Here is a 10,504-nt window from a genome sequence, read left to right on the forward strand (position 1 = left end):
ATCATCTACAATTTCCCTCTTTGAAAATGTAGATATTTGCAATGTTGTGAGTTTCTCCAGTTACCTCATGGGTATACAATTTCATTTACATAATATTTCTGATTTCTGGAATACTTTGTGTCCAGGTCTAGGACCCTGAACTCCTTTAAAATCCTGGGAATGTTATAATTTTCCTTCATCCGCAGTGCAGTGAATTAGTATGACCCTTCTAGCCATAGTCTTTCTGACTTCCACACAATGATTTTGGTGAGACCATGCAAATAAGGTATGTGGGGCCCTAACAAGGTGTGGTGTTTGGTGGTGTGTGTCGGCTTGGCTAGGCCACGATTCCCAGTATTGTGTGGCTGTCTTCCATTTTGTGATCTTACGGAATTATCCTAATTATCTTCCATTTTATGTGTTGTAAATCCTGACCTCTCTATGTTAATGGGGCAGGATTATTGTGGGGTTTATCTTGAATCACAGCCTTGCAGGAAGGTGTGACTCAAGTCCCGCCCTTACTCAAGTCATGCCTATCCCTGGGGCATGGTTTGCATCCAATATATACATGTGGGTACTCTAGTGGGGTTCTCTCTCTGTGCATCTGGGTCCTGGGTCTGGCTCATCATTGTCTGACCTCCAGTTCTTGGGACTTGAGCCAGCGGCCTGCCATCTGACCTGCAGACTGGGGGATTCACCAGCTAATGCAGCCCTGTGAGCCAGCAGCCTATCATCTGACCTGATTTACCAGCTTCTGCAACCTCATGAGCCAGCAGCCTGTTGTCTGACCTACTAATTTGTGTTCATCAGACCCTGAGGCCACATGAGTCAGAAGCCTATGCCTGACTCACAGCTTTGGGACTTGCCACCCTCCACAACCACGTGAGCCATTTCCTTGTTTGTTCTCGAGTTCTGTGAGATGTTGCACTGAACTAAGGAACCCAAAGACAGGAGGGAGAGTACTGAGGAAAAGAGGGGTAGTTGATATCAGAGGTGATGGAGTAGTAGAGAAAATTGAAAACTTGGACATTTGGGACATCTTTAACCTCTCCCTCATAGGAACCAGCTTTGTGTTGATCCTTATAAAAGAAATTACTCACGTATCAACAAACAAAAATAATTTTCCTAAATACCCACATTATCCTCATCCTATTTCTTCCAAGCTTTGGCTATTTATACACATTTTTTTTAATTATGAAGAAAGTACAGAGAGTTCCTATATACCCCCTCTGCTCTGCACATTGTTTCTTCTGTTATTAACATCTTGCATTCCTGTGGTTCTTTTCTTACAGTTGATGAACTAATATTGATACGTTATTCTTAACTAATGTTCATAGTTTACATTAGGGTTCACAGTTTGTATTGCACAGTCCTATGGATTTTGTCAAATATATAATGTTACCTGTCCACCATTACAGTATCATGCAGAATAGTTTCACTGCTCTGTTCTCCAGCTATTCTTCACTTCCCTCTCCTCTTGAGTCCCTGTACCTCTGGCAACCACTGACCTTTTTACTGTTTTTATAATTGTGCCTTTTCCAAAATGTCTTGTAGTTAGAATCATGTAGTGTGTAGCTTTGTCAAACTAGCTTCTTCCACTTAGAAATATACATTTAATGTTCTTCCATGTCTTTTTGTGACTCGAGAGGTTTTTTGATTTTTTTTTACTGTTAAATAATACTCCATTATATAGATATATACTTCAGTTTGTTTATCAATTCACCTATTGAAGGATATCTTGGTTGCTTACAATTTTTGGCAATTTTGAGTAAAGTTGCCATAAACATTTGTGAGCAGGTTTTCTGTGGACTTGGCAGGATTTTTAAAAATATAACAAGCAAATTTTAAAGTTCATGTGGAAAAATAACAGAAATTGAGAGAAAGATTCTTATAAAGAAAAGTAGTGAATGGAAGCTAGCCCAACCAGATTTAAAAATGTATTATGAAGCTACAATAATGAAAGCAGTGGGTTAATGCCTTGTGTTATGGATTGAATCGTGCCCCCTCAAAATGTGAGTCAACTTGGTTAGGCCATGATTCCCAGTATTGTGTGATTGTCCATCATTTTGTGATCTAATATGATTATCCTATGTGTTGTAAATCCTAGTCTCTATGATGTTAATGAGGCAGGATTAGAGGCAGTTATGTTAATGAAGCAGGATGCAGTCTACGTGATTAGGTTGTATCTTGAATCTCTTATGAGACATAAAAGAGAGGAGAAGCAGAGAGACAGAGGGACTTCATTATTGCCAAGCAAGAAGAGCCAGGAACAGAGTGTGTCCTTTGGACTCAGAGTCCCTGCATTGAGACACTCCTAGACCTAGGGGAACATTGATGACAAGGACCTTCCCCAAGAGTAAGAGAGAAAAAAAGCTTTCCCCTGGAGCTGACTCCCTGAATTCAGACTTCTAGCCTCCTAAACTGTGAATGAATAAACTTTTGTTTGCTAAAGCCATCTACTTGTGGTATTTCTCTTATAGCATCACTACATAACTAAGACACCTGTGAGTAGACAAATTGATGGAGCAGAATAGAAGGTCCAGAGATAGACCCAAATACATATGGAAATTTTGTATTGATAAAAGTGTCATCTTGAGAGCAGGGCCAAGATGGTGGAGTAGTCAGGCACTTCCAGTGATCCCTCCTACAACAAAGACCAAAAAAAACAAGAGAAACGATTTTTTTTATGACAAGCTAGGAGACCCGAACATCAAAGGCAAACTTAGAAAACAGACTGAGTGGCAGGGGGAGGGAGAGACGGTTCAGAATCGGAGAGGAGTTGCCAGACCTGAATTGCCGGGAACCCTCAGGCACCATTCCCGGGAGTGAATGTGGCAGGCTGGTAGTAGCATTTAGCTGCAGTTTCCTCAGGAAGGAACAGCCAGTCACACAGTCTACTCACACCTCCAGAACCGGAGAAGAACAGCGCTCTCAGCAAAAGCTAAGTGCTTACATACATATTTACCATGCCCCCAGCCCCCAAACTGGCTTCAGTGGCTCTTGATTTCCCTGGGCTTGAGATAGGTCCCACTGAGTGCTCTGAGCCATTCTCCTGGCCTTGGAGAAGGAATAAATGCACAATTGGGGGAAAAGATAATCTGCCAGCTCCGCTAACCTGGGGAGATCAGGACAGAAGCGGCTCCTGTCCAGGCATAAATGGTACATGAACTTTGAATACCTTTCCCCCCCTGCATGGACCTTTATGGGCCTGTTTCAGGAGAATAGGCCCTTGTTGGAAGACTGCAACTGTTTCAGCTGTGTGGTGGAGAGGTGAGTGTTTGATGTTTGACACCACCTTTCCTAATAAACAGGGTCCTCGCCTACCCACATCAGGGGCCTAAGGACTGGTGGCTCCACACAGGTCACCTAGCCACCTACAACAGGGGTCCAAGGATAACTGGTACCTCCCAGTCCTTACAGCCAAAAGCATTGGGTGCCCGTGGTCCATCTGCAGAACCCACCCACCTTTGCGCTCTAGGGAACAGGGATGCGCTTTCCTCACAGATGCTCACAGGACGGTTGTCAGCCCCTGCCTTGTTCAGAGCATGACCACCTGGTGCAACCAGATACCAGTACCTACATCAATCACCCCTTCCACTCTAAGACTGTAGGACAGAGCCTGTACCACACACTTGATGACCAACTACCTGGACACCTGAGCTGCATCCATACAAGAAAACTGAATGGGCTCCTAGGCTCATATACCTGATAACAGCTCTAGCCACCTGGTGACAGGACGTTAGAGTTTCAAAGGTGAAAATAATCAAGCTAGCTCACTCAAGCAACCTATTTGGGCACATCAAAACAAAACAAAGCAAGAAGCTAGGATACAGTAAGCAAACATAAGATGAACTGATGCAATAACTTATAGATGGCCTGGAGACAACAGTCAATATCAAATCATATAATGAAACAGACTATGATCGCTTCAGGAAGCTCTCAGAACGAAGAATCAAGGGATCTTCTGGATGAAGGTGCCTTTCTGGAATTACCAGATGCAGAATACAAAAGATTAATGTACGGAACTCTTGAAGACATCAGGAAGGAGAGCAGGCAGTACACAGAACAAGCCAAAGAACATACAGATAAAGCAGTTGAAGAAATTAAAAAGGTTATTCAAGAACATAATGAAAAATTTAATAAGCTGCAAGAATCCATAGAGAGACAGCAATCAGAAATTCAGAGGATTAACAATAAAATTACAGAATTAGACAACTCAATAGAAAGAGGAGGAGAATTGAGCAAGTGGAAGTCAGAACTGGTGAGACTGAAGACAAAGCACTTGGCAATACTGATATATTTGAAGAAAAATCAGATAAAAGAATATTAAAAAATGAAGAAACCTTAAGAATCATGAGGGACTCTATCAAGAGAAATAACCAACAAGTGATTGGAGTACCAGAAGAGGAGGGAAAACAGAAAACACAGAGAGAGTTGCTGAAGATTTGTTAGCAGAAAACTTCCCTGATATCGTAAAAGATGAGAAGATATATATTCAAGATGCTCATCAAACTCCACATAAGGTAGATCTTAAAACCATCAAGACATAATCAACTTGCCAAAACCAAAGATAAAGACAGAATTTTAAGAGCAGCTAGGAATAAACGAAAAATCACCTACAAAGGAGAGTCAATAAGGATAAGCTCGGACTACTCAGCAGAAACCATGCAGGCAAGAAGGCAATGGGATGACTTATATAAAGCATTGAAGGAAAAAGATTGCCAGCCAAGAATCATATATCCAGCAAAACTGTCTCTCAAATATGAAGGCGAAATTAGGACATTTCCAGATAAACGGAAGTTTAGGGAATTCATAAAAACCAAACCAAAACTACAAGAAATATGAACGAGAGTTCTCTGGTTAGAAAATCAATAATATCAGATAACAACCCAAAACTAGAACACTGGACAGAGCAATCAGATGTCAACCCAGATAGGGAAATCACAAAAATAAATCAAGATAAAAAAAGAGCTCATACCAGTGAAACAGCGATGTCATTATATAAAAGGAGGCAACATTAAAACAATAAAAAGGGACTAAGAAATGTAGTCATAGATCTTTCATATGGAGAGGAAGATAAGGTGATATGAAGAAATAAAAGTTAAGTTTAAACTTAGAAAGATAGGGGTAAATATTAAGGTAACCACAAAGGAGACTAACAACTCTACTCATCAAAATAAAACACAAGAAAAAAATAGACTCAGCAGAAACAAAATCAACAACAAGGGATAAGAGGAAAAGACAATAGATAAACTACTCAGCACAAATAATTAAATGGGGAAAAGAAACTGTCAACAACACATAAAAAAAGACATCAAAATGACAGCACTAAACTCATACCTATCCATAATTACGGTGAATGTAAATGAACCAAATGCATCAATGAAGAGACAGAGAGTGGCAGAATGGATTAAAAAAACACGATCCCATCTATATGCTGTCTAAAAGAGACCTTAGACTTAAACAGACACAAATAAACTAAAACTCGAAGGATGGAAAAAAATATATCAAGCAAACAACAATCAAAAAGGAGCAGGAATGCAATATTAATTTCTGACAAAATAGATTTTAAAGTTAAATCTACCACAAAGGTGTCATCTTAGTTCAGTGAAAAGAATATGGATTATTTAATAAATAGCATTGAGACCAGGGCTTTGAGCCAGTTTGTTTCAGTTAAAACTCCTGCGGAGAATTTGCATTTCCACCTCATCTACTGAATCAGAATCTACATTTTAACAAGATCTTCAGATGATTCTTATGTGTAATACATTTTGAGAACCACTGCTCTACTTGCAGTTCTCAGAATTAGTCCCTAACCAGCAGCATTAGCATTGCCTGGGAACTTGTTAGAAATGGAATGAACTGGTTTGAAGGCCTGATTGAGATGACTGTGTAGACCTCTGGGAAAAACATGTTGGATCCCTATACCACATATCAAAACTAATGGGATGTAACTGAAGCTGTGCTTAGAGGAAAATGCATAGTCTTAAATGCATATATTAGAGGGAAAAAAAGCTGAAAATTTATGAGTTTTGCATCCATCTTAAAAACCTAGAACAGTAAATTAAATCCAAAGAAAGCAGAAAAAAGGAAAACTGGAACAAACGATAAAGCCATTTTCATTTTGTGGGTGGGGGGAGGTGGAGGGAAGAACCAGAGGAAAACGAGGCATAATTTTAAAAAGCAATCTAGACTGTTGTGAGGACACAACACCACAACAGACTGATCCAAAAACCAAATCAGTTGCTGTCAAGTCAGGTCTGACTCATGGAAACCTGTATGCTACAGAGTAGAATCGGTCCATAGGGTTTTCTGTAGTCTCTTCAGAAGCAGATCACCAGGACTTTATTCCTCGACACTGCTGGATGGGTTCAAACTACCAATCTTTCAGTTAGTAGTCCAGTACTTAACAATTTGCACAACTCAGGCACTTTCGAAATACTGATAAGCTCTACTTAATACGTGAAAATTTCCCACACGATTAAAAATACTGTGAACAAAAGCAAATATAAATGACAAACTGGGAAAAAATATTTACAACTCATCACAAATGCCCAAGGCCTTTAATATTAAAAGCAAGTAAAAAGTTTGTACATATCAGTAAGAAAATACAAATAATAATATAAAAGGGGCAAAGGACATAAGAATTTACAGAAAAGGAAATACAAACACTCAGCATAAGAACAGATACCCTTATTCATAATAACAGAAATGGACATTAAAATTGTCTTGAGATAGCATTGCAATCACAGAATTGCCAAAAATAAAAAATAACTCTGTTGTCAACACTTTGATGACAAGATTTTAGAGAGTCTCATCTTATACATTGCTTATGGTAATATAAATTGGTAAGTCTTCATGGAGGTAAATCGGACAATATTTAATACAACAGTAGACCAACCTCTTGAGACAGCAGTTCCGTATCTAAGTACTGCACGTGTACGAAACAATGAGTGGGCAAGACTACCATATTCACTGAAGCATTGTTTGTAGTAGAAAGAAATTCAACACAATCTAAATATTCGTTAGACTCTAGTTGAATAAATTATGATAGATCCACACAATGAGATGTATCTACTAAACAAGAAGGATGAGGGGGAGAAGGAGAAGAATGAGGTAGTTCTATATACAATAATATGGAACAATCCCCAAGATAGTGAAAAAAGAAAGGTACAGAAATGTGTGCAGTATGATTGTGAAATGGTAGTAGTAGTAGTAATAGTAGTACTCATGAAGACCAAGACCACAGCCTTCAGTATGGATTACACCTCGACATAAAGAAAAAAAAAATCCTCACAACTGGTCCAACAAGCAACATCATGATAAACAGAGAAAAGATTGAAGTTGTCAAGGATTCACTTTACTTACATCCACAATCAATGCCCAAGGAAGAAGCAGCCAAAAAATGAAATGATATATTGCATTGGGCAAACCTGCTGCAAAAATTTCTTTAATGTGTTGAGAAGCAAAAATGTCACTTTGAGGACTAAGGTGCACCTAACACAAACCATGATATTTTCAGTCACCTCACATGAATGCAAAAGCTGGACAGTGAATAAGGAAAACCAAAGACTGATGCTTTTAAATTATGGTGTTTATGAAGAATATTGAATATACTGCCAGAAGAAGGAACAAGTCTGTCTTGGAAGAAGTACAGCCAGAATGCTCCTTGGAAGTAAGGGTGGCGAGACTTCATCTCATGTACTTTGGACATCTTATCAGGAGGGACTAGTCCCTGGAGAAGGACAGCATGCTTGGTAAGGTAGAGGGTCAGCGAAAACTAGATGGGTTGACACAGTGGCTGCAACAATGGGCTCAAACTTAGCAACGACTGTGAGGATGGCACAGGACCAGGCCGTGTTTCATTCTGTTGTACATAAGGTTGCAAAGAGTTGGAACTGAATCAACAGTGCCTAACAACAACAACTGTAGTATTGTCAGAACCTATCTAACTTCAGGGGAGATAATGACCAGGATCAGCCCAAAGCTGATTCCCATGAGGTGGAGGTAAGGCATATTTTCACTCCAAACATTTTACCAATTCTGACATGAGTCATTCCTCCCACACCACCATCTACTTCTCTTCTGGGTTTGATAATATGTTGCAGTGGCCACATAGAACTCATAGACCATACTTACAGTTAAGTGGTTTATTAAGGAAATTGTTAATGTCGTTAGGTGCTGTTATGGATTTAATTCCATCCCCCCAAAATGTGTGTCAACTTGGCTGGGCCATGATTCCCAGTATTGTGTGATTGTCCACCATTTTTTCAGCTAATTTGATTTTCCTATGTGTTGTAAATCCTACCTCTATGATGTTAATGAGGCAGGATTAGAGGTAGTTATGTTAATAAGGCAGGACTCAATCTACAAGATTAGGTTGTGTCTTAAATTAATTTCTTTTGAGGTATAAAAGACAGGAGTGAGCAGAGACATGGGGGACCTCATTTTACCAAGAAATAAGAGCCAGGAAAATAAGGCATCCTTTGGACCTGGGACCTCAGCACCAAGAATCTCCTTGACTGGGAATATTGAAGACAAGGACCTTCCCTCAGACCTGACAGAGACAGAAAGCCTTCCCCTGGAGCTGGCACCCTGAATTCAGAGTTGTAGCCTTCTAGGCTGTGAGAGAGTAAATTTTTCTTTGTTAAAGCTTCCACTTGTGGTATTTCTGTTACAGCAGCACTAGATAACTAAGATAGGTGCCACTGCGTCCTTTCAAACTAATAGCGACCCTATGCACAACACAACAAAACACTGCGTGGTTCTGCACCATCCTCACAATTGTTGCTATGCTTGAGGCCATTGTTGCAGCCACTGTGTCAGTCCATCTTGTTGAGGGTCTTCTTGTCTTTCACTGACCATCTACCTTACCACACGTGATGTCCTCCTCCAGGGACTGGTCCCTCCTGATCACATGTCCAAAGTACATGAGACAAAGTCTCACCATACTGCCTTCTAAGGAGTAGTCTGGCTGTACTGCCTCCAAGACAGATTTGTTCATTCTTCTGGCAGTCCACGGTATATTCAATATTCTTCAGCAATACCATAATTTAAAGGCATCAATTCTTCTTTGGTCTTCCTTCTTCATTGTCCAGCTTTTCCACATATATGAGGAAATTGAAAATACTACTGTTTGGGTCATGTTCACCTTAGTCCTTAAAGTGACATCTTCGCTTCTCAAAACTTTAAAGAGGTCTTTTGCAGCATATTTGCCCAGTGCAATACAGTGGCCGCAACAAGGGGCTCAGGCATACTAACACTGATGAGGATGACGTGGGACCAGGCAATGTTTTGTTCTTTTGTACAATAGGCTCCCTATGAGCTGGAACTGACTGGACAGCATGCGGTGCGATGGATTGCTTTTGTGTGGCTTTTTTTTTTTTTTTAATTTGCTTAATGTGTTTTAGGTGAAAGTTTACAGATCAATTCAGTCTCATACAAAAAGCCATACATACCCCGCTGGGCAGTCCCAGCCCTCTCCCCTTGATGAAACAACACATTCCTCCTTTCCACCCTGTATTTGCCGTGTCCATTCAACCAGCTCCTGTACCCTTCTTCTCGTCTTGCCACCAGACAGGAGTTGTCTGCATAGTCTCATGTGTCTACTTGAGCCACGAAGTTCACTCCTCACCAGCATCATTGTCTATCTTATAGTCCAAGCCAATCCCTGTCTATAGAGTAAAAAACATAGTGTCTACTTGAGCCACGAAGTTCACTCCTCACCAGCATCATTGTCTATCTTATAGTCCAAGCCAATCCCTGTCTATAGAGTAGGTTTCGAGAATGTTTCCAATCTCGGGCCATCAAAGGGTCCGGGGACCATGACTGTCAGGGTCTCTCCGGTCTCAGTCAGACCATTAAGCCTGGTCTTTTTACAAGAATTTAAGATCTGCATCCCACTGTTCTCCTGCTCCATCAGGGATTCGCTGTTGTGCTCCCTGTCAGGGCAGTCATCGGTGATAGCCAGGCACCATCTAGTTCTCAGGTCTCAGGCTGATGAGTCTCCGGTTTATGTGGCCCTTTCTGTCTCTTGGGCTCATATTTACCTTGTGTCCTTGGTGTTCTTCATTCTCCTTTGCTCCAGGTGGGTTGAGGCCAATTTATGCATCTTAGATGCCACTTGCTAGCATTAAAGACCCCAGCCGCCTCTCACCAAAGTGGAATGCAGACCATTTTCTTAATACATTTTGTTATGCCAATTGACCTAGATGTCCCCTGAAACCATGGTACCCAGCCGCTCATCCCTAATACTCTGGCCTTTGAAGCTTTTGGTTGTATTGAGGAATTGTCTTTGCTTTTGGTTTAGTCCAGGTGTACAGACTATCCCTGTGTTATGTGTTGCCCTTCCCTTCACCTAAAAAAATTTTCATCTACTATCTAGTTTAGTGAATATCCCTCTCCCTCCCTCCCCACCCTTGTAACAATCAAAGAATATTTTCTTCTGTGTTTAAACTTTATCTGGAGTTCTTATAATAGTGGTCTCATACAGTATTTGTCCTTTTGCAATTGACTAATTTCACTC

The sequence above is a fragment of the Elephas maximus genome, chromosome 3 (assembly GCF_024166365.1).
Source record: "Elephas maximus indicus isolate mEleMax1 chromosome 3, mEleMax1 primary haplotype, whole genome shotgun sequence".
Classification (NCBI taxonomy): Eukaryota; Metazoa; Chordata; class Mammalia; order Proboscidea; family Elephantidae; genus Elephas; species Elephas maximus.